We start from the raw sequence: 25,789 nt of genomic DNA on the forward strand, positions 1-25,789 counted from the left end.
GAACTATGAAGAGGCTCCAAATGAAATCTGTGAAGTAAAAATCTCTCCTTCCAAACCGGCATGTCATTATAACCTGCGTTCCCTTGACAAAAGACCGGTTTCTGGAGATCCAATCAGAGGTTTAGGCATGGATATACCCCTGACCTCTATGAAGAAATCTAGGGGCCGGAAGTCTTACCTGTCTAAGGCTCAGGTGAAAGCAAAATTTGACGTGGCGGATGGTAAACAACTGTCGATTCCTGGGGTGCTTAGAGCGGCGAAACCCTATATGGATGTGTCAAAATGATTTTTCTTTCATGGAACTGCAGGGGTTTAGCCAGTAAACCCAAAAAACTAGCCCTGAAGGAGTTGGTACAGCATTGTAACCCAGACGTACTCATGTTGCAGGAGACTTTAGGCTTGAGTTCAGAAGTTCTGTCATCTCTTTGTTCTACTCTCCCGGGGTGGCAATTTCAAGCTTTGGATTCCATTGGCCACTCGGGAGGCCTGGCTATAGGCTTCAGGGAAGGAAGACTAAAACTATTAAATATGTGGGGGATGGATCATGTGTTTGGAATGGAAGCTATGTCCCCTGATTTTGACTTCCCTCTGATGATCTTAAATATCTACGGCCCATGTCAGGAGAGAGTCTCTTTTTGGAACAATCTCTTGTCTAAATAAGTGATGAGAAGTCAAAATCTGGTGATAGGATGAGATCTAAATTTCGCTATTGGGAATGTCGAGACTTGGGGTCCTTCTGCCAGAGAAGACCCTCTATCATATTTCTTCTTGAATTCCCTTGCTACGCATAATCTGATAGATGTAAATCTGCTAAAACTGAAACCTTCATGGAGGAATCGTAGAACAGGTGAAGCTAGAATTGCAAAAAGATTAGACTGTTTTCTTCTATGTGAAGATCTAGCTTCCAGAATTCTGGTTTTCAGACAGTGGGTAGGTGAGGGGGGAAATTCGGACCATTTTCCAGTCCTTCTCGAGTTATCCAAGCCTCCCCTTAAGTCGGCAACACCCTTCAAATTCAATGCATCCTGGATGTAGGAGGAATCATTCAAAAAGCTTTTTAATGAAACTTGGCAACACCCGTGTAGGAATGCCATGGATGACAAGAGCTTTCTTCTCATGGAAAATTTGAAAAGACTGAAGAAGGCCATTATAGAGCGGGCAAAGAAGAGAAAGCAGAAACAAAATGAAGACTTAATCAATATTAACTTGGAGCTTGGGGAATTGGAAAATCCTGAATCGAATGGATATGAATCTCAGGAGTTGAAGGATAGGATCTTGTTGTTAGAAAAGCAGAGAAGTCAAATTCTTCTCGACAAAGAAGAGGAATGGAGGTTGAAAAGCGGGGCAATCTGGTTGGTGGCTGGAGATGTGTTAGTGTCAGTCTTTCCAGCCTTCCTCCAGTGATCAAATATGCTCTTACAAAGTGATTTTGAAGTGTCAAGGTCAAATTTTGTGATTTCAGTGAGTCTTCAAGCAAAATTTGGTCACTAGGTATTAGGTCTAGGGTTTGCTTTCACACTTTTCAAAGTTCTCCAAATGTCAGTCCATGTCATCATTCAGCTGAGCCTATAATCATTCAGAGGGTTGCTATCATCATATTAGGTTCCATTGGGTCATGTTACACCTTATTCATGCTTCAGTTGTGCCTAGGCAAGGTCATTTCCCTCTCCTAGGGTTTTGAAGGCAATTTCTTTTGGATGGTCAAATCAACGGAAAAACTTGTTTCCTGATGTTCATACACATTCCCCTATCCTTAAAGTACCTTATCAAACACTTCCCATCCCTTAGATCCGCCAAATTCCTCATTTTTGCACAAACCCTAGTTTCTAGCTACAACTTGGCAATTTTCTAGGTTGGGCCTGTGTTTTGCCCTTTTGGACCCCTTCCCCTCACTCAATCTCTGATATTCCACTTTCCCCTGCTTCCTAACATCCCTCCCTACTTCCAAAAATTTCCCCAAGAATTTAGAAGCCCCCTATCCCCTTCATTTCGCTCCATTTCGACAAAATCCCTTGTTTCACACATCGGGACAAGTTGCACTCAAATGATGTTTCAGAGCAATAAAAGATGAATTTTGGAAAACTGAGAGAGGTTTTTGTCCATAACATGCCAAAGAAGAAAAACCTCCTTCACTTTTTGCACAGGTGTCATGGTTTTAGAGAAATTCCAAAATTACAATCGCCGGATCCAAGGAGTTTGGCCAAGGCACAAAAAAGGAGAAAGAGGCCCGATCCCCTCCGTATCTTGGCTGAGGCTTCACTCAAAGATCATGGCACACATTAGCCTAGCCACAGCTCAAATCCCAAAAAATTCTGAAAGTTTTGGGTAATTTTGGCATTTTTTGGAAATTTACAGGTTTTGGCTCCTCAACGGGTCTCACCCCCGGTGAGACCCTTTGTCATGGCAACTCCTCTTGGCAAAAACTCAGCATTTCTAGATTTTTCATGTAAAATTACATATGTCCATGGATGGACTTGAGTTTTTATGGAGTTTTGGGCCTCCAGAAGGTCAAAATACATGCAAAATTTGACTTTCTGCCCCTTTTTTGAGTTGTAGAAACCAGTCTTGGGAGAATTAAATTTTGACAGGGAAAATGACCTCCAAATCCAAAAATTCTAGTTGGGTTGGAAAGTAGACTCACAGACCTTTCCAACGAGCTATCCTACACCCAATTCTAACACCTGCAAGTGCCTCAAACAGATCTCCCAATGTGCGCGACCCGTTGAGCAGGGGTGCGCGACCCGTTGAGCAAACTTTGCCAGGTTTCACTGTACAGCTCGGAAAAGCACAGTTTGACTTGGTTTGACTTTTTGGAGTTGAAGATGATTATCTTTGATGTAATTATTGTAACTCTAAGACACTTTTACTCTTGTTTAACACTTCTAGAAGATTCATTCATGTCAAGGGTAAATATTTAATGAATGGATTGGTTTCCTAGCTTATAGAGGCAAGTTGTTTTGACTGCCTAGATTTTAGTGCTCAGTTTAGAATTAGTTGAAACAGCTCCTAGAAGGATGAGCTCGACCCCTAGAGGCAAGGAAAGAGGTTTTCTTGCCTATATTATGTATTTTCTTAATCATTTTCAAGGGTTGGAAGGTTGGACTCTTGAGGGAGAAGCTATCATTGTATTATTTCACTGTATCTCTGCAATTTTTGGCTAAGGAAGACCAGGGTTTTGCAGTCATCTTTGGGATTCTTGTGGACTCATGTGTTGATGGTGTGTTTCTCAATGTTCTTGTAAGCTTTGTTATGTGATTCATTTCCTTTCTTTACTGCTGCACATTAAACAAATGAAGTGTTAAAGTATGAATTCATGCTAGCCATGCTCTGCTTTTAAATTTGTTTAATTTCAATGTTTTCTACTGTCTAAAGGGAATTCAAATTCATTGTTTGCTCTATTTAGCTCCTCATCTCTCATTCCTGATCATCCATCTCACTTTAAGGCATCAATATTGTTTCCTACCTTGCCCCAAGGAACCCCCTGCAGAAACTGTGTCCAATCCCCACACCCAAAATTGCAATTCCTCAATTTGCCACCAAAAACCCAAAAAAACCCCAAATCAACCTTTTTAAATCAGTTTACTAGCCTAATATCAGTGTTACCTTGTTGGTCATCTCATCCCATTGAATATATACCGAGATTGACCGGAGAGAGCCTTCTCCTGCCCCGTAGGGCTAGCTACGAGGCTGAATGGTTTGATGTAGCCTTGAGGTGTACCTTTCTCAGCCTGAGGTGAAATTTCAAGCGCTAACAAGATGAAAATACGAATTTTTTTCACAATTATGCAAAAGGTAGGAAGATAACAAATACCATCTGGAAGTTGAAGGACGAGGAAGGTAGAGAGTTCAATACCTTTGAATCTCCCTCGCTCATGGGGAGGAACCATTTCCAAAAATTATTCTCTAATCAAGGGGAGACAACTTTAGCAGAGGTTATCATAACAGCGCAATGTTTTCCCCGATATGTGGAGGAGGAAGAAGCCGAGGGTTTGCAGGGAGAAGTCACAACAGAAGAAGTGGAGAGTATTATAAAATCTATGGCCAAAGACAAAAGCCCTGGGCCTGATGGGTGGCCTATTGAACTCTTCCAGCATTTCTTTGATCAGATTGGCTCAGAATTAACAGAGGTGGTTGAGGAATCCAGAAGAAAAGGTATGGTCTATGCACCTTTCAACTCAACCTTTATAGCCCTTATTCCTAAGAAAGAAGATCCAGTATCGTTTGAAGATTTCAGACCTATATCACTGTGCAACAACATTTATAAAATTATAGCTAAGGTGATTGCTATCTGTTTAAAGCCAATTTTGTCTAGATGCATTTCAAACGAACAATTTGGTTTTCTGGATGGTCGCCAAATACATGAAGCCATTGGGGTGGCTCAAGAGACAATTCATAGTGTTAAACAGATGAAAAGGAAAGGAGCAGTGGTGAAAATTGATTTGTCAAAAGCTTACGACAGAATCAGCTGGACCTACCTCTGAATGTTGTTAACACATCTGGGATTTAAAGTTGACTTTATCAATTGGATTATGGGATGTATCACCAGTGTCAGTTATGCGGTCCTTATTAATGGAGCAGCCTCTCCCTTCTTCAAAGGACAAAGAGGGTTAAGACAAGGATGCCCTTTGTCCCCACTGCTCTTCTTTCTGATAACAGAAGGGCTGAGTCAACTAATTATAAAAGCCAAAAGGGAAGGAACTTTAAAAGGGTTGGAGGTTGCAGTCAACTTATTCATTTCGCACGTTCTCTTTGTCGATGATATTTTACTTTTCAGCAATGGGAACTAGTCTAAAATAAAGGAGATTAAGAAGATTCTTGAGATTTTTATGAAAGCTACTGGGATGCAAGTGAATCATAGGAAATCTCAGCTCATTCTGGAAGGCTTTAACAGACAGGAGACAAGCCAAATTACCTCAGTTCTTCCTTTTGATGTTTATAAGCTCGAAGATCCTTTCAAATATCTAGGGTTTTGGATGAAACCAGATAATTACAGGAAACAGGACTGGAATTGGTTGGTAGCGAAGATTGAAACCAGAATCTCTCATTGGAGCTTCAGGTGGCTTTCCAGAGCAGGAAGGCTAACTTTAATTAAATCAGTCCTTCTAGCAATTCCAGTTTACTGGGTTGCGCTGACCTGGGTTCCTAAAGGTATTTTGGAAAAGATAAGAAGAATCTGTAGTAGATTTCTATGGGCTAGATCAAAGGAGGATTCAGTGCTTCCCTGGGTTGCCTGGGAGAAAGTGGCAAGACCGAAAGAATGGGGAGGGTGGGGTATAAAAGACCTCACTGCTTTCGGAACCTCCCTGGCGGCAAAATTAGGGTGGAGAATCATCAATATGGAAAATCTCTGGACGAAAGTGGTAAAACGGAAATACATTGACCCCACCCCTCTTGAAGATTGGATAAGGAACCCAGAAAAGAAAGGAGGAAATGTGTCGGTAGTCTGGAGGGCGACTATAGATGCCTTCAAGATTATTGAACAAGGCTTGTCCTGGCAGATTGGAAATGGTGAAAATATTCGAATTGGTAGGGACCCCTGGGTGGGGTGTAACGAAAATTTTTCTCTGCCCCCAGGCATGATCAGGCATCTAAAGTCAAAAGGATTTTTTTTCCTTAATCAGGTAGAGAAAATGGTCATTCATCCATATGGGGACAAGCATGGAAATCAAGAGAGGAATTGGACCTTCATCCCCCTTGGTGGAATGATTGGAAGGTCTACATTCAAGAACTTTTCAGATCTAATGTAAGGTTAAAAGACAAACCGGATCAGCTGGTGTGGGCTCACGCTGATTCTAGATCCTACTCCCCAAAATTTGGATACAAGTTCCTCATGACTAAGAAAGGTTGGGGAGATCCATAATGGTGGGCAAAGTCATTATGGAAGCTAAAGTGCCCTGCTAAAGCCAAGCTTTTCTTCTGGTGTATTCTAAAAGGAAAAGTCCCTACATGGGACATTCTCTAATCCAGGTTTAAGTCAGGGCCAGGAAGATGCCCTATGTGCAAAAATGACTCTGAAACTATAGCACACCTTTTTATTGGCTGTCCTGTAGTTAAAAAAGTATGGGTGGAGGTTGAGAAGCTTATTCAATTACCAACAGCTTGGGAAGGGGGAAATATCCCTTAAGCATGGCATAAATGGTGGTGCTTATATTCAAATGGGAAATTGCAGAATCTACCTCCTATTATCTCTTGGGGTATCTGGATTGCAAGAATTAGAACCATCTTTCTAGACAAGGAAACCCCTGTTGAATCAATCGCCATTCAATGTACATCTATTTACTCAAACATACCTAATTCAGAGGAAGAAAGGATGCCCAGACAGGTTAGAGAAGAACAAATCAAGGAAGGAGTGTCATGGGCTTATTTTGATGGAGCATCCCAAAATAACAAAGTTGGAGCAGGATTAATCATCCATATAAATGAAAGATAGTCTCTAAAAGCTTCCATGGGCTTAGGCAGTGGCTCAAATAATTTTGCAGAATTATCTACTCTAAAGCTGCTCCTATGTTGGCTTATACACAGGAACATCTTCACAATTCAGAGTTTTGGGGATTCATTAAATGTTATCAAATGGGCAAATGATCAAAGCAGATGTCAAAGTTATATCTTGTGTCCTTTCTTAGAAGAAATTTAGCATTTAAAATTATCTTTTAATGTTTTCTCTATTCATCACATTAACATAAGCGCAACGATTCAGCAAACAGGCTTTCTAAAGAAGGTCTACAACAAGCTATGGCCAGTTGGAGAATAGTGGAGGAAAACAATGGAGAAATCCATCTCTCGAACTAGCCTCCTTATGTATAGATGCATGCTTCTGAAGACTTAGCAGACTGGTTTATATAGTTTCTTTTTGTATACAGCTCAGAGTTTCTTTTTTGAAAATCTAGACTTGGACATCATTTCTCAACTTGGGTTGTTTTCCTTGATAGAGGAGACCCGGGGGAAAGATGCTTGCTGCTATTTTTTATTACCATGGATGCTAAATATATGGAAAATTGTTGATACTTTTTTATGGTGCTGAGGAAGGGAGTTCTTTTCCTCTATAGAGGAGGCTCTTGTTATGCTCAATATTCTCCACGTCTCTTTTGCTGAAGGAGGCAAAATAGTCTTCATACAGATCTTTATGAAGATCCATCATACAGTCAAAGGATGCTTCGACATATGATATGTAACTTTTTATCATAATTATTTTTTCTTTGGAAAAAAACTTGGAAGGGGGCAAAATGAGAACAAAATATTTAGTGATTTTTCCACATATAATTAAGTTTAATTAACTATTTTGATATTCTATTCATAAATATATATCAAATGTTTCGTCTCGTTTAATTTTAGATAATATTTTAATATTTAGTTAATCTTGTTTATACATAAACAATAGAGTTTATATTTGTAACTCTTACATAATTTTAATTATAGGGAGGGGAGATAGATCCATCTTAACTCCGGATATGGCTTCTTTTAGAGTGAAAAGAGATTTGATACCTCTAGTGACTTGGTAAATACTAGATTAACATGAATGTGGAGTGGTATAAAGAGAGAGCACTGAGGCGATGAGAATATTGAAGGTTTAAGTTTTGATATTAAGAGACCTCTGTATTTAAATTGTAAGTGTTTTTGGAAAGAATAAAAATGATTTATACCACATGCATGAATGGGTAGGTTAGAGGAGAAGGTGAGTTGTAGAAAAGGGACACCGCGAGAAGGAAAAGGCATACCTTTCTCGGCCTTTTGACTAAGATCAAGTGTAGTATCTGTTCTCATCAATTTAATATCTAATATGTGGTTGATGGAACCACATGTGATATTAAACCTGTTTTTCTAGGGGGAGGGCCACTTACAATAGCTTGTTATTGGGGTTTTCTGGTTGATGGAACCACATGTGATATTAAACATGTTTTTCTAGGGGGAGGGCCACTTACAATAGCTTGCTACTGGGGCTTTCGGGCGTTGCTTGTGCGTTGCACTACAGCACAAGCATGGTGCACCCCACCAAGGCAAGGCCAAATAAATAAATAAATTGGGGAATGGTTTGTTTGATTGAAACTTAGATGCAAAGCGCATGAATTTTCATCTTTAATCCAGAAGCAGAAGCAGAGCAAGGATGCAAGTGTAATGTCAAATGAAATTAGATGTTTTAATCCAGAAGCAGAGCAGGTGTGCATGTCAAATGAATTTTGATATTTGATATTTATCAACAGCGATTTCAACCATGGCTTGACTTTACAAAAGGCGTGCAGGAAGAAGTGATGTTGTGTATATTCCAAAGTCATTAACAACATGAGAAGCACTCTGGTATACGTTGAAAAATTACTTTTGAAATGTGACAATGGGGTCGAGTACGGTTCTGAAGAAATTTTTTTCATTGTCAATGAGATGATGTTGCGAAAAGGGCAGAATAGGGACTGACTGATTTCTTAGGGAGAGTGCAGGGTGCAGAATAGTCAATGAGACAAGGTTTGCGAAAAGGGCAGAATAGGGATTGATTTCTTAGGGAGAGTGCAAGGTGTGCTCAAAAATATATATACAGGATTGTTGAACTCATTTTGGGCAAAACAAACACTGTGAAGTTGATTTTGACTGTAATGATTTCTATGCTCTGTGCTTATGACTCTATTTGGTGCAGCAAGGCGGGATTGGACAAATATCTCACCCCTGCCTACAGTGCATCACGCACAGTTCAGTTCACTGGGAAGTTCAGTCGGACACAAACTCAAGCAGTGTGCATGTGTTGAATGAATAATAGAAAGAACTAAACACAACGGGCTTTCCCTCATTTTTATTAGTTATCCGAGTAGTGGAATTTACAATGCTTGCAACCTCCAATGGTTGTTGTTGTTACAACAATAAGAATTAAAACCACAACATTACCAAGTCCTTTTTTTTCTCGAAACTTACCCATTGGTCTGAGTTTCGGTTGCACTCACATTCACTGTTCAAACCGCTGTCAATGACTCCTTTTAAAACTGGGGAACATTATGGTTATACCATGTTTCTGCATTTTCTCCTCTCCACAAATATAGGATTGCTGGACTCGTGCTGGGAAAACAACATCATCATCCAAAGCCGATGGGAAAATAGTAATGAGAATTTGCAACTTTGGTCTTGGTCCCCTTGAGTCAAGGTAACAAAATTCAATTGTGACATTGGAATGCATGAAATATTGCTAGGCCAAATACTTGCAAAATTGTTCTCTTCTCTTCCTCTGGTAGCCCGCGTTTCGCTTGAGCCACGTTAGCTATATACGCACTATAAAAACCAGAAATCCAACGACAATATGTCAAGTTGTGAAACCCTCCGTTCTAAATTCGATTTTGATGGTTCTTCAGGAGGTTGACCTAGCAATGCGGGTTTTGAGTTTGTAAATAGGAATCACATGGAAGAACCATCCCATGTTGCTGTAGGGAATATAGTCCAACCTACCAAGAATTATGTCACACGTTGTGGCTGCCAAGAAGGAACGAAAACTAAACTTCCATGAATTTGAATGTAGAAGCATAAAACAACATGGAAGGGACTCAAAACTCAATCGTGATCAATTAAGGAATCGAGAATCTTCCATGCATCATTAGAGGTTGGAGTCCATTGTCATAAATAAAAATAAGGGCGGCTTCCCTCATCCAGTGTTTGCAACTCAAACACGCAAGGAGCAGGAAGGACGGGTGCAACAAGATATCCAAATTTGGAGCATCCTCCTTGGGATATATGAAAACACAAAAATCAATGACTTCACATCGATAATGATGCACAAAGCATCATAGAGGAATAATGTGGGAGGATCAAGGAACTTTTAATGATGGCAATTCAAGTCATCAATCCACCTTATCACAAAAGGAATCCCTCCATCATGGCACTTAGAAAGCATCTGCATGGGAGAGGTGTGGAAACCCCTTGATCAAATCAATCATCATCTTTACACAACGGAACCTAGAGCCAAGTACATTGGATGGTCTGATGTGTAAAGTCGTTGACAAGGAGATCACTAAGATGAACGCCTTACTATCCTCCAACGGTCTACACAAACTCCTAAACTTATGTTTGCAGTAGATGGAACTTTGCTCGCACATTGTCTCTCCCATATAATGTTGTCTATCTTTGTCCTTGTTTGATTGAGCGAGTATTTTTTGATTGCTACCATGGAGTATCCCATCTCGGTTTTCTTTATTGTACTAGTAAAAGATTGAGTCTTCACCCAGGTTTTTGTGATTGCTATCATGGAGATCCTATGTAGGTTTCTTGTAAATAACCGAGTCTTCCTCTTCCTCTTCCTCTTCCTCCAGGCATCCGGTACACCTGTTTGGCCCTTGGAAGGCATCCCATTCTTATTCCTACTTGAGATAGGATTTTATTATCCGCTGCCAACAGTGGACCCCTAATCATCAGGATTGGGTGAATATAATGTAAATAAATAATAAGTAATATGAACAGTCATCGAGAGATGAAGTGAATAGTCTCTCCCTCATGTATATAATAAAGACCAACCTGAAGGAATAAAATATACGAATCAATTTGTGTTGAGGAGTTACTGCCTGGTCTGACATGGTATCAGAGCCATCTCCCAAAATTAGCTTTGGTGTTGTAACTCCTTGTATTAGTTTTCTGCCATATTTTGTCCCTCTATTCTCTTCGCTCTCTGGGCTCTTTGCCATACTGTCCATGTGGATGGAGTGCTGAATGGTTGCTCATTCCACGCTGTTGCGTTGAGAGCATGGTGTAGCTGCTGCGTTGAGAGAATGGTGTCGCTGCTGCGTTGAGAGCATTGTTGCTGGTATCAACAACAATGAAGAGATTTATTTAATAGAGATTTATTTTTTGAAGATTTATTTAAGAGCATGATTATAAAGTACGATCAGCACTCCTACGTGCGGTGAAAAGTGAACGCTTTGATACCATTCACTTTTGAGAAAAGCATCCGTCCAATTTTTTTTGACAAATTCCAATTACATCAGAATTCAAGTTATGATAGGTGTTTGAACAGTTGACATTCTATATAGAATACAATACTCTCTGTATATTAAATAAAATTCTTACCTAATCAAGAAGGAAGAATGAGTCTGTATTATTCTGAAGTACATTTTTGCCAGCAGAAGTATATTTTTTACAGTACATAGTTTTTTTACAGTACAAGATTTTACAATGCATTCAATCATATCCGTTGTGAGAATAGTTCTCACTGGCAAGGAGAACTATTCTGAGTGGTCCCGGATGATAAAACACACCCTTATTTTCAATGAGTTGTGGAAATGAATGTGTATTGGCGACGGAGACAAAGAGCTAGAACAGCCTACCTCAAACAAAGAGCTCGTCATTTGGGAAAACAAGAACAACAAAGCTTATGCATTAATCGCAGCATCTGTAAATGAAGAGGTGAGTCACCATATTTTGCCATTTTCAATTGCTTTTGAAGCCTTACAAAAGCTAAAAGAACTCTATGACTCACATTCTGCACTTGAAGTTGTTCAACTCATGATTAAACTCTTCACTCTTGAATTGCAAAATAATGATCCTCTTGCTCTTGCATCCGAATTAAAATCTATAATGCATGATCTCAAATCCACTAAGGTTGAATTGGATATTCCTATTATCGCTTTTCTCAAGGCAATTTATCCTAATTACTCCAATTATCTTGAGTCATTGCAAGCAAATGGAAATCTCAAAGATATCATCTTTCACTCTCTTGTGAAAAAGTTTGCTGAAAGAGAGAAAGATTTTGGAAAGAAGATAGCCCCTGAATCTTTTGAAGAGGTTGTGTGCCTTGCTCATAAAGAAAAGAATCCTACTCAAGATTCTTCCAGAGGAAGAGGTGGTCAAAGAGGAAGAGGAAGATATTTCAGAGGCAAGGGGGCAAACCCTCTCAAGGAGAAAAGACAAATTTGCACTGCATATGCTGCAAAAGAAATGGATCACATGATGCCTCTACATGCAAGTTACCATGGGACAAAATTAAGCAGCAAATAAACCAACAGAAAGGTAAAATTGATGATACGGACAAAGGTAAAGCACCTGAATCCGCTCACTATGTTGTGGCACAATGTAACATTGGAGTAAATGAAGATTTATTTAATGCTTCACTTGCTTCTTGGAAAAATGATTGGTTGCTTGATTCAAGAGCAACCTGCCACATGACTCATAGAAAATATTTTTTTGAAGAATTTACTAACAATGTTGATGGAGCAGTATACTTTGCAGACCAATCAAAAATCAAGCCATCAAGGCTTGGCACAATCAGGCTTCAATTGCCTAGTCTTCCAGACTTTCTTCTGCATCTTGTTCTCTATCTCCCACAGCTAAAGAGAAACTTGTTGTCCTTGGTCCACATCCGCCCGCAAGGTCACTCAATTCATATGTTTGATGGCAAGCTTGAGGTGAGAAAAGCATCTAACCACTCACTTGTCATGAGGGGAATAGAAGAAGAAAGGCTTCTCAAACAGCAAGGTACCTCTGCTCGTGCACAACATTTCTCATACAATTCTCATCATGAAGAAGGTACACTTCCATCAAGTTTATTATGGCATGCTAGACTTGGACATTTGAACTATGAGAGCCTCTGCTTATTGACGAAAAATGGTGTTGTTGGTTTGCCTACAATTCCTAGGAAATTTAAGCAATGTGATGCTTGCATTCTAGGAAAGCATAGCAAATAGTCTTTTCATGATTCACATTCAAGAGCACATAGAAAACTTGAACTCATTCATTCAGATTTATGTGGTCCAATGCCTGTTCCTTCTGTAAATGGAAATAAATATATGATGACATTTATTGATGACTACACTAGAATGTGTTGGGTTTATTTATTGAAGAACAAATCTGATGCTTTTCAAACATTCAAGAACTTTCATAAATGGATTGAAAATGATGCACAATCTCATATTGTGTCTATTCACACTGATAATGGAAAAGAATACACATCAAATGAATTTGAAAACTATCTTTGTCAACATGGGATCAAACATCAAACAACTGTGCCTTATAATCCCCAACAGAATGGTGTAGTTGAAAGAATGAATATGACAATCTTAAATATGGTACGATCCATGCTCTTCTTCAAAAATGTAAAGATAATGTTTTGGGTTGATGCTGTTCTATTTGCTGCATATATAAAGAATAGATTTCCATCTAATGCGATTAGAAACAAGACTCCATATGAAATGTGGTATGGACATGTTCCTTCGGTAAAGCATCTCAGGGTCTTTGGTTCCACCTGTTATGCCTTGATACCAAAGGTACATAGAAACAAATTTTGTGCTAAAGTCGTAAATGTATCTTCCTGGGGTATTCAAACACCTCCAAAGCATATCGTTTCTATGATGAAGTAAATAAAAAGTTTGTTGTATCTAGAGATGAAATTTTCCTTGAATCATCCAAAACTAACAATGTTGTTGATCGGCAACTTGATCTCTTGGATAGATTCGCAAAAGCAAAATCATTTCAATAATTTGATAATCAGATTCCATATCTTGAAGGGGGGATTCCTATGCTAGATCAACATGTGGAATCTTCTTCTGATGAACACTCTCCCCTACATGAAACTCCAACAACAGATGATGCTTTAAGTGATGTGATTGATAGAATTGGGAGACTCAATCTTGATTCAGTCCCAACTCAATCAACGGAGCAGCCTGGACCATCTAAGAAAGGTCCCCCAAAGTGCCTGACAAAGACACTTGAAAGTGTTCATCCTGATGAGGTTGGAAAGACAGGAACTAGAAATTCAAACCGGCAAACTGGAGGTGATGCAGATGACTCTAATTCACTTGTTGATATGGATGTTTCTTATGATTGTGAATTAAACTTGTCTACAAATTTTGAACCAACTTCCTTCAAAGAAGTTGCTTCTCATGATGAATGGAAAGAAGCGATGCAAAAGGAGTATGATGCCCTCATAAAGAATGGCACTTGGAAGCTGGTTGATCCTCTATTAGGAACCAAACCAATTGGCTGCAAGTGGGTCTACAAGAACAAGTATAAAGCTGATGGCTCACTTGACAAGCACAAAGCTAGGTCCGTGGAAAAAGGTTTTGCACAGAAGGAAGGGGTCGTTTATGAGGATACTTTTGCCCCCACAACAAAATGGGCTACCATCCGGACACTCTTTGCCCTAGCAGCTCAGAACGGTTGGAAAGTCCATCAAATGGATGTAAAAACTGCTTTCTTGAATGGAGATCTAAAAGAGAATGTTTTTATGTCCCAGCCTGAAGGATTTTCTATGAAAGGACATGAACATAAAGTATGCAAACTTGTGGAGTCCTTGTATGGCCTCAAACAAGCATCACAAGCCTGGTATGAAAAACTAACTAACCATCTTCTAAAACTCAATTTCAAACATTATGATCTTGATTATGCAACTTTATTTGTCAAGAAAGTTGGCAAAACAGTGGTATATCTTGTGGTATATGTAGATGATCTTTTGATGATAGGGAACAATGAAAGCTACATTGGATCCATAAAGAAGGAATTGGGGAAAAGTTTTGAAATGACTGATTTGGGCTATGTTCATTACTATCTTGGCATTGAAGTAACCCAACATCCGAAGTCCATATTTCTTTCTCAAAAGTACATTGGAGATCTGTTGAACAGGTTTGGCATGACAGAATGTAATCCTCTTACCACTCCAATGGAACAAAACTTAAAGCTCACATCTATTGAAGGAAAAGAATTTGAGGATGCAAAAAAGTATAGATAGCTTGTAGGAAGTCTCAACTACCTAACTACTACCAGACCAAACATTTCGTTCGCTGTTGGAATCCTCTCCAGGTTTATGCAAAAGCCTTGTGAGGGACATTGGTCTGCTACAAAAAGAGTTCTAAGGTACTTGAAGGGAACTCAAGATTTTGGAATCAAGTATATACAAGTGGACGACTTCAGCTTGATTGGATACTCTAATTCAAACTTCGATGGAGACAAAGAAACTCGGGTATCTACTTCAGGATATGCTATGAGACTTAGATCAGGAGTTGTATCCTGGAGATCATGCAAACAATCAATTCCAACAGATTCCACAACAGAAGCAGAATACGTGGCAGCAGCGGAAGCAACAAAAGAAATTGTGTGGCTCAGGAAAATTCTTGAAGATTTGCAGGTAAAACAAGTACAATCAACTCCACTCATGATTGAAAATACCTCTGCAATAAAGTTGGCCAAGAACCCAAAGTTCCATGATCGAATGAAGCACATCAATACTAAATATCATCTGATTCGACATCATGTTGAGGCCAAAACAATCCATCTCCGTCATTGTTCCACTAATGAGCAAATTGCAGACATCTTCACCAAAGCGCTTGGAAGAGAAAAGCTTGAACGATTTAGAATGATGCTTGGACTCACCAACATCCCTTCAGATTAAGGGGGGGAATGTTGACACCTAATCATCAGGATTGGGTGAATATAATGTAAATAAATAATAAGTAATATGAACAGTCATCGAGAGATGAAGTGAACAGTCTCTCCCTCATGTATATAATAAAGACCAACCTGAAGGAATAAAATATACGAATCAATTTGTGTTGAGGAGTTACTGCCTAGTCTGACACAGAGCGCTGCTGACTTCTAGCCATAGTTTTGGGAGCTACACCTTCTTCTTGGGCTTGTCATTTGACAAGACCCAATCTTGATTGGTTTGTTGCGTCTCTTTCCTTTGTCAGGTGTTATTGTAGAAATTTTGAATAATAAACACTTATTCACAAAGATTATCCCGATTATACACTATTGCGGAATACATGCATAATACATAACCTCCTCTACGTTGATCATCAATTTAGCAGCATTAAAAACAATGAAATATCAATCGCATGCACACATTAACACAGTATGTAACCCGGGGAAAGCTTACAGCTGAAAACCCCACACTATCTGTATATTAATAATTGAGAACATGTAACAATACATAGTACAATACTCCTCTCAAGTATCCAGCACTATCTCCACCTGTTACACACAAAACTAGCTCAGATCTGAACAAGTCACAGGTTCAAATCTTCTCCACTGCTTTGCCTGCCTCTATTGCACAATACATAGTGAAAATCACGTGAGCACAGGCTATTTCACTGGGCATATACTGCATAATCCTCATGGGCATACTCAATCCATTGATTGTGCAAGATCTCATGCACAACTATAGTCACAACTGATAGCAATCTCAACCTCTAACACCTGTCTCCATTGAACTGTACATGCACTGAGTTCACTGATGTATTCTTCAGTTGTATTATGAGTTAATAATTAGTGAACTAATTTAATCAGTTAATTCACATCACTCATCACTAGTCTATTTGCAGTTAGACTAATTACAACTAGTTTAACCAAGTCAAACTGAACACAACTCCATCAACTCCACATCCAACTCCACCAAACTCAACCACATGAGTTCTAATTGAAGTCCTGCATGCAATAGCTCAACTGACCCACAAGAAAAGCGTATTTCCTTCTGACAGTTGCATGTACCACATCTGTAGCTCAAACTGAAGTGCTCCAAGAGGATAAAATAATGTTTATAGTCTAAATATTATTATGAAACAATAATATTTGACTTTTCTATTTTTAGCCTGGCAGTCTAAAAATAGACTCTGATCACTCCGTTGTGAACCAGAAATAGAAATCCATCTATTTTTCCCAACATGACCAATCATCCATAAATAGCATCCTGCAACTCATAAACCATGATCCATATGTCTAAAAATAGACTTTGCGCCAAAAAGACCCTGCGGGCCCACTTAGTGAAGGCGACTTATTTCCACTAAGCTCCATCATCTTGTTGCATTCTCAACAGTTATTGTCCTTTCTCTTTAGGCTTTCCAACCAATTTTGAATTATACACTTTTTAACGAATCACTTTTCTCTTTCCGTGTTTAATGTTGATGATTTTGATTCCAAAGATATCGAGCATTGCTCCAATATTGTCCCTTTTAATGTTTTTAATCTGAAATGTTCAGCCCTCCCCTCCCAAAATTGTCCAGTGGTCTTTGACATTCTTCCCATTTTCATCTGGTTGCTTTGGCATGTGTTTGTTGGTGAGCTCGAAACATGCCTTATGTTTTGTGAATTGACTTGACACACGACTGGTGAGCCCAAAACAAGGCTTCATGTTCGTTGAATTGCCTTGACATGTGTTGGTTCCAAAGCTCGAAACATGCCTTTATCTTCGTTGAATTGACTTGACATTTTTTGGCCGTTGAGTTGAATACATGTCTTCATGTTTGGTGAATTGACTTGACATGTGTTCGCTGCTGAGCCCCAAACATGCTTTCATGTTTGCTGAATTGACTCGACATGCTCTGGTTGCAGAGCTCATGTGAATTGACTTGACATGTGTCGGTTGCTGAGCTCCAAACATGAAGGCATGTTTGGTGAATTGAAAATAATTGACTTCACATTGGGTCTTGTCAAATGACAAGCCCAAGAAGAAAGTGTAGCTCCCAAAACTGTGGCTAGAAGTAAGCAGCGCTCTGTGTGTTGGCAGCAGATAATAAAATCCTATCTCAAGTAGGAATAAGGAAGGGATGCCCTTCATGATGGGTGACTAGAAAATAAATTTAGGGCATGGGATGGGAATATAAAACGCCAAATTCTTTTATTTTTATTTTTCAAGATCCCCTCATTCGGCGTTGTCCCTCCATTTGCAAGACCGGCCCCCTAGCCTGGCATGCCGATTGAGAAACCTCGGGCCCCGGAAGAAGGTAACTTTTTCGAATTCTTGTGGTGAGCGATGCCAACTTGCATTTTATTAATCTTTCAAGATCCCCTCATTCAGCATTGTGCCTCTGTTTGCAACACCGTTGGCTTGTCGGTTGAGAGTAGTGATGCCAACTTGTTGTTTAGTATTTCTTCCAAGATCCCCTCATTCAGCATTGTTCCTCCATTTTGCAAGACTATCGGCTTGTGGGTTGAGAGCCCTCAGGGCCTGGAAGAAGGTAACCTCTTGGAAACGAAAGGTCTCCTTTCGAATTCTGTGATGCGGACTTGCTTTCTGAGGGAGTTTTTCTAGGGTTCAAGCGGTTGATAGTTATGCTTGAATCAACAACGACAGTCGACATCCTCACTCTATCGGTGTACAGCGATAACAATCCCTGAAGTAGAGCACATGCCTCTGCCTGATTGTTTATGTTGTCCCTAGGCTCCACGCATAAATCAATTTCCCTCCCCGCGGAGAACAGGGAAATATGGGAGCTTGACAATGTACTTGTCCAGGGATAGTAGAACAACTCCAAGAGGCTATGATCACAAGGAGCCTTCTACGGCGAAAGGTAATAACAACACAAACCCTCTTGAATGTTACACGGCAACCAGGGATTTAACCTCCAGTGCCATTGGGGGAAGACGTCAAGTGTCTTCAACTTAAAGAGCCTAGACCACAGAGTACCATATAACCACAATGATGAAATCCCCTCCCCCGTCGCGCTACGCCTCCCAAGTCATGGGTCTAGGGGGCAGTCAATTCAAAACTCCCCCGTACAAACTAGTGACGCTGGGCATGATTAAAAACCTCTGACAAATGATACAAAAAGGAAGAGACCACCTTAATTGAACAATAGATTCAAATAGAGATAGGTGAAAAGTTGAAACCCCTGAACCGGAAGATAAGATTAAAAAAAACAGAAGAAGAAGAAAGAAAGATAATTTTATTGATGTTGTGACCGAAAGGTGGGTCCATGGGGCGTGGAGACCCGGAAAGGTGGCCATCCACTAAATTAGATTCGCATATGGAGGGGTGTGGAGACCACGAAAGAAAAAGCCTGCAAGGACAAATGGCCATCCACTAAATTATATTTGCATATGGAGGGGTGTGGAGACCACGAAAGAAAAGGCCTGCAAGGACAAATGTATACCCACATATTCACAGAAGTGGTATGCATGAGAACATTTTTTATGGATTGTGACAAGGAGAGCAACAGAAGTTGGGGCAGGAAGAATTTCGCATTTGGAGCAAGTTTCAAAGAAGCATTCGGAGAGGCTACAAACCACTGGGCAAACCTGAAGGTAGGGCAGAAAGAATTTCATATTTGGAGCTAGTTTCAAAGGAGCATTCGGAGAGGCTAGAAACAGCTGGGCAAACCTGAAGTTGGGGCAAGAAGAATTTCGTATTTGGAGCAAGTTTCAAAGCAGCATTCGGAGAGGCTACAAACAACTGGGCAAACCTGATTTCTCTTTCATTGCATTGCTGATAGGGCTGGCAATAGTAAAAAGAAGTCTACACATTCAAATTCGAAGAGATTTGAAGATAGCCATTGACCAGATCAATAGTAACGTCCCCAATCCTGGAAGGTTCTTTCCAAGGAGCTGAGAGAGAATTTCAATAAAATTTCTTTTCAACACGTTTGTAGAGTTAAAATCTTCCTACATAGGAGGAAGAAGCCGAGTCCCAACTCTCGGCCAATGTCAGATGCTTATATGACTAACACCCTGCAACTGTGAGATGGTTATATGGAGACTAGCAACAACAAGTGGCTAAAAACTGCATGACAGACGCTGATAGATCTGCGCTGTTTCGTTTCTTTGTTTTTCCACTGGGAAGGAAGATCTGGATCCAAGTTTTTGTTAGAAGAGCTTGTATGACAATTAATTCTTTTGTATGTATGTAGTAACTGGGCTTTTTTTTGTCAGGTTTTGATAATGACAAAGAGCTTTTCCTGAATGCTCAGGCGCATTGCAATGCATATTAGAATTTCTCTTTCATACAGTAAATATACAATTTATATTTTCCCCCAAAAGAAAGGAAACGCAGCACAAACACAACGTCCCCTTGATACGGGGAACGCATCAGGAATATCCACCAGTTTAGTACAAGAATGCAAACAAATCACGAATATCCAAGAGATTTAATTAAATGAATACAAACGAATAAGAAACATGAATATATCCAACAGTTTACTACAAACAAATAAGAAACGATTGCCTCGCTTTTGTGTCTACTGTGAAATTTTTTGACGAATAAGTTCCACCGCTGGGACATGAACCAAACCAGAGTCATTAAATTAGACTTTTTAAAACGGAGCAAACAATTAGGTTGAGCATAAAGTGTATGGAGTAACTTTGAAGACAATGCGTGTGTAGTTGGTTTTTTTTATTATATATATTTATAGAATAGAAGAAGATTGGAACACTAATGTAAATATAAATCTAAATCTGTGAAAGGAATGGCATTTGCAAACAAAGTATAACAACTAAAAGGAACGGCACTTGCAAACAAAGTATAACAACTAGGAAATTGGCGTTGTCCAGCACTGGCTTATTTATAGACTAGGAAATTGGCGTTGTCCAGCAATGGCTATGGCTATTTATATATTTTATAGACTAGAAACAAGATTGGAAGACTAGAATCAATCTGTGAAAGGAACGGCATTTGCTAACAAACAATAACAACAAGATTGGAGCACAGAATCGCGTAGCATCTTGTCTTGCGGCACTCCACTCCGCTCCTCTCGTCTCTCAACCCTCGAAAGATGCAATCAAGATGTAAAAGATAAAGTACGAGGATGAGCTGTCTCTCAACCCTCGAAAGATGCAATCAAGATGTAAAAGATGAAGTACGAGGATAAGCTGTCTCCAATAATTTGGGGTGGAATTTCAAAGAGTCTAAAATTGGGGTAATTGGTTAATAAGGAGAATTACAAATACTTTGATTCAGGTCGTGTTTGATTTTGGTTTTAGGGTGGAGGCAAGCCGCGCGAACGCGAGCCTCCGCTGACACAAATTATGACGTGCGCTCTACCAAATCAAATTATGACGTGCACTCAGGTCGTGTTTGATTTTGGTTTTAGGGTGGAGGCAAGCCGCGCGAACGCGAGCCTCCGCTGACACAAATTATGACGTGCGCTCTACCAAATCAAATTATGACGTGCACTCTCCCATTTGGTAGGTAGACCCCCCTCCCAAGTGAAAACTCCTATTTCCACCTCTATATTCCCAAGTGGAAACTATAAATGCCCACGTGAACAAATGAATAGAGTGTGGAGAGAGGGGGAAATAGAGCGAGTGACAGAGAGAGGGCAAGCGCTATTTCCCTCGCATGTCAGAGGGCATTTATAATGCTATAGAGGTGGAAATAGAAATTTCCCTCCCAAGTGCAACGGAGATGGCCTTCCTAAGCCATCAACCTTCCTGATCATCAATTGACCCCGCCCAGGTAAGTATGTTTTGCACCTTCCCTATCTTCCCCTCTATACCCCTTCCTTTCATTACATGTATCCCCACGTTGAATGTGGGATATATCCACCATACAATGTCTTCATCCAAAATTAAAATGCCCACTCAATTCCTTAATTTCATCCTCCTCCTCCTCATTAATTTTTTTTTGTTTGTTAATTTTCGCCTTATTATTGTTGTTGTAGTTGTTAAAATTCACACTCTTTTTGTTAATTTCATCCTTGTTATTGTTGTTGTTGTTAAAATTCACACTCTATTTGTTAATTTCATCCTTATTGTTGTTGTTGTTGTTAATATCCGCATTCAATTGGTTAATTTCATCCTTATTATTATTGTCAGTGTTAATATTCGTTAGTGAAAGTGGGTAGGTAACATGGTACACAATTCGTTAATTCCATCCCTCTTATTGTTGTTGTTGTTGATATCCATTACTGAAAGTGGGTAGGTAACACGACCTTCATTAAGCTTCAAACCTTGCTCGCTACTTGCTCTTACCATTGTGGATATGCAACCATGCACGCAATAGTTGTTGGGGCTTCGTGTAAGATATTGATAACTTTGGAACGATGCTGTCGAGTAGGCTTTTTCATCTTTAAAAGCAAGTTCCCTTTGTATGGAACGATGTTGTCGAGTAGGCCTTTTTAGCGTTAAAAATAAGTGCCTTTTGTATGGAACAATGTTGTCGAGTAGGCCTTTTCAACTTTAAAGGAAGCCACGTGCAATGGACCCGCTTTAGTAGTGCCCTATTTAACTAACACTTTTGCCCTGGAATGTGATCCATTGGGCGGGGGTTTGGGAGCTATGATGATGCGGTTGACAGACATTTGCGCAAGTCCACCTATGAGAAAAGAGATGATGGCCATCTCTCATGTAGCCGAGACTTGGCACCCATATCTTATTTGGAGGTGCTTCCAAATCGATATCATCCTCATAGTTTGAAGTATTATCTGGACGATATGCTATCATACTTGGAGAAACACAAATGGGGCACTAAGATGCATATGTATGATTGTGACATCATATACAAGAAAGGCAGTGGGGCATCTGCTTTATTGCAAAGATATGAGGAGAAATGATCTCTCCTTGCCTTATCCTTTTCGGTACCCAATCGTCTCGTCAAAGGTTGTCAATTGTATCTGGATATCGACAGGCGATTCAATTCATCCAAAATGCTTTAGGAGAATCTCGACCCCCCTAAGAGATAAACATGACAACAAGATACCTTGAAGCATAAGGGGTGCATTCTTTTGATTCAAAATTCTGCTCTAACACAATTCTCGTCTTAGATGACTTGTGTTCATCTCCTACCACGGGTACTTTGGCTTTCAGCGTACCTCTTAATCAACTATGCGCTCTTTCTCGTGGGAAGGCTTGAAAACGCACATCTAGGCTTTTGTACATACATGTGGTGCTTGTTAAAAGAACAAGGGTGAGATGGCGAAGAAGCATTGTCACCACTACCAATATCAACCACCATCAAGACCGACATTTCCATGGATCTTCTGAAGGCATACAACCAATATGTCATCATCATTTTCGTCGACCACGTTTGCAAATGTGCTCACTTTTGTACCCTATCACACCCATTTACACCTTCTGTAGTTACCCATGTTTTCGTGGAACCAACGTTTAAGTTGCACGTCGTCCCACCTCCCGTTGCGTTGAATCGAGATCCCACACTCGGCAACAATTTCAAGCACGATTCGTTTAAACTTTAGGGCACTTAATTGAAAATGAGTATCGATCATCATCCCCAAATTGATGGCCAGATAGAGGTGGTCAATAAGTGCTTGGAAACCTCTTTGAGATGCTTTGCCTAAAAAACGCAACACCAATGAGCATAATAGCCACCTGTTACTCATTTCTGGTGTAATACCTCTTATCACGATGCTACCAAAATGACACCATATGCAGCTTCCTGTGGCCAAAAAATCCTAGCAGTGGCTTCGTATTTACCAGGCACACCCTAGCTACACGAAGTTGACTTCACACTTCACACCAAAGAAACCATTCTACAAACCCTGCAGGACGATTTGGTTTTGGCTCAAAGAGTAATGGAGTGGCGAGCTGACTAGCATCGCTTGAAGAAGGGGAACAAGTGTTTCTAGTTGGACAAGGCAATTGGCTCTAATGTATTTGAAAATATAAGTTCCAACTCCAGTGATTTCCAAATTTCTTATCTTACCCTTAGTTTTATTGTCATATATTGGTGCAAGGTCTCTGTTCTTGAATTGCTTCTTCTTTTTTCTTTTCTTTTCTTTTTTATATTTTGATCATGGCGGGATTGCGTTGCTTGTTCTTCTTCTTTTCTTAGGCATAGCAATGCATGTTTAGAAGTCATAATAGTTATTGGTCTATCTTCCATAGACGTCGGCATGTCAAGTTTAAGCACACTTGTATTTTTTGTTGCCGAAGGCATCGATTGCATTCAAGCCATCACTTTTTTCCCGACACAATTTTAAATGGGATATGGCATGTTTGTCTTGTGGGTTTTCCCATATGCTCATAAAAATCTCAACTCTTTCTCATCCAATTTATCCCTACTGATCTTTCGAATTTTGGTCAGGCTCTTCATTGAAATCTCGTTGGAAGACTCTGCTACTCCGTTGGCCTAAGGGTGACAGACATAACTCTTTATACGTTGAATCGTGAATTCTTAAATTAATATCTTATTGGTATGACTTAGAAGTGGGTCCCTTGACAGCTTATTATTCACATGGGGCATCAAAGCCTTATAATGATATTCTCATAAATAAACCTCCTTGTTGTCTTCGTGGTGTTTTCCCAAACTAGTTCTATTTCTACCTGCTTTCTTCGCATCATAGTTTCACTTTTACTTGTTTGGCTTCAATCGTCGCCCTCTCATAAAGAAATGGACCAAAAAAACTTTGTTGGCCACAGCTCGAATGGGTGGTGTGGAAGAACGAGTTATGGTGGGGATCTAATATTTATATAGAGATCTACCCATTCCCTGAGACTTATGTCAAGTACCTAAACAAGTTCTATGGTCATCGTAACCGAGGGGGTTAGCTCGATCGATTGCCACAAATTTTGTGGGGCAGTTGGGTAGTTTCGTTCCAGCAGGTCCTTAGTGTGAATCCCCTTGGGTTAGGTGTACTGGTCTATGCCAACGAGGTTTACTAAGGAAGCCATCCACAAAATGTGAGGAAGCATCTTTTAGGTTTCCCTACAAAGTCTCTCTGGGAGAAAAGAAGTTATCTAGTCTATGTGCAGATTAGGCTACCAAAGTATTACATGGGCGATATCGTTTGGATCATTATGTCGTTTGTAATCCATCTTGATGCTTTCCAGAATGGGAAAAGTGGAGCAATCATCTCAAAGGACCATTTTTCCGAGTAGTCCCAATTTGGAAACTTTCAAGTTAAAAATTTCAGGAGTCGTTTCAATGCCTTAAATGAACACTTTTTGTGGTCCCGCGCTCACCTTACTGTGCGCCCAAATTACATAACATGCACGCTGATACCTTTCCAATGGCGCGGGAATCACCTCAATCAGAGCTCGTATGAGAAAGTTATGTCAGTCCTGTAATGTCCACTTGACACCTTAATGTGTGCTTCTTTATTGATGATTAGGGATGCATCTCCTCAAGGTATCATTCGGTCTCCATTGTACAAGTGTCCGTGAGTCAACGTGTAGCAAACAACCTTCACGATGATGCAAATTCTTATGTTATTTTTTGTCCAAGGATACTTGGCATATCACCCCCACAAGCATATTGCAGGAATCTTAGTCTCGAGATTAAAGCATGTTCTTTGAGAGTTCTATGTGAGTGATAAACAATGGCAGGTCTGCAATAGGGCCGTGGAATAGAGTCGTGACAGACTTATGCATCTCATAATCAGGTAGGGCTGTATGAGGGAAGAGAGGCCAAGGTTGCGAGAAGAGCTTGAATTTTTGGAAGATAGGGTTAGAAGGGATCTTCTTAGCGTTGGTTATTCGGTTGGGAAGATTTAAGCTGCTAGCCGTGATGAAGAAGAAGTTGTGTCATATGAAAAGGAAGTTGGCCCGATGGTTAAGTGTGAAGAAAGTGTTGTGAACGTGTCGACGAAAGAGGAAGAACTTTGTGGGATGAAGCTTGTAGAGGTTGAGCCAAATTCGTGGAAGTTGGTTCTTATGCAGAAATGGGCGAAGGAAGCTTGTGTTTTCCGATGCGATGGGCGACTTTCCTTTTGCAGGCTGGGATGACACCCTGTTTGATTGTAGGGCAGAGGGACGTTTTTTGATGCAGGTCTTGCTCAAGTGGTATTCGACCTCGGGGTAGACAGTGGGAATGCCCGAGACAAGCGTGAAACATGATGAACTTATGTGATGGATGAGTCATGTTCGGTTGAGTGAAGACTTGGCCAATGCCCAGCACAACTCATGCAAATAAGGAAGGAAGGGCATATCAAAGAGGAAGGCGTCATGACACATATTTGGGTGGACTTAATCATTGGAGCGTTGTTTGCACCAATTAGAGAAATTCTAAGGTCTAAAATGGGCCCTCCTAAGGAATATTATGAAATAATAGTGGAAATAATCAAATAATATTAGATTACATCATCAAATTTTAGAGGGAAAAAAAAAACCAAAACAAAAACAGAAACAAAACTGGTTTTTTCAACTCGTATTTTCAACTTATCTCCCAATGGTT

General features: G+C 40.0%; 1 pseudogene; it reads left to right on the forward strand.

Moving 5' to 3' along the window:
- Nucleotides 1-7,711: 7,711 nt before the first annotated feature.
- Nucleotides 7,712-7,898, forward strand: LOC149222601 (U2 spliceosomal RNA; annotated as a pseudogene).
- Nucleotides 7,899-25,789: the final 17,891 nt, after the last annotated feature.

The sequence above is a fragment of the Pinus tabuliformis genome, chromosome Q, assembly GCF_031772625.1.
Source record: "Pinus tabuliformis cultivar Carrire ecotype Pingquan chromosome Q, CPIR1, whole genome shotgun sequence".
In the NCBI taxonomy this organism is placed as follows: Eukaryota; Viridiplantae; Streptophyta; class Pinopsida; order Pinales; family Pinaceae; genus Pinus; species Pinus tabuliformis.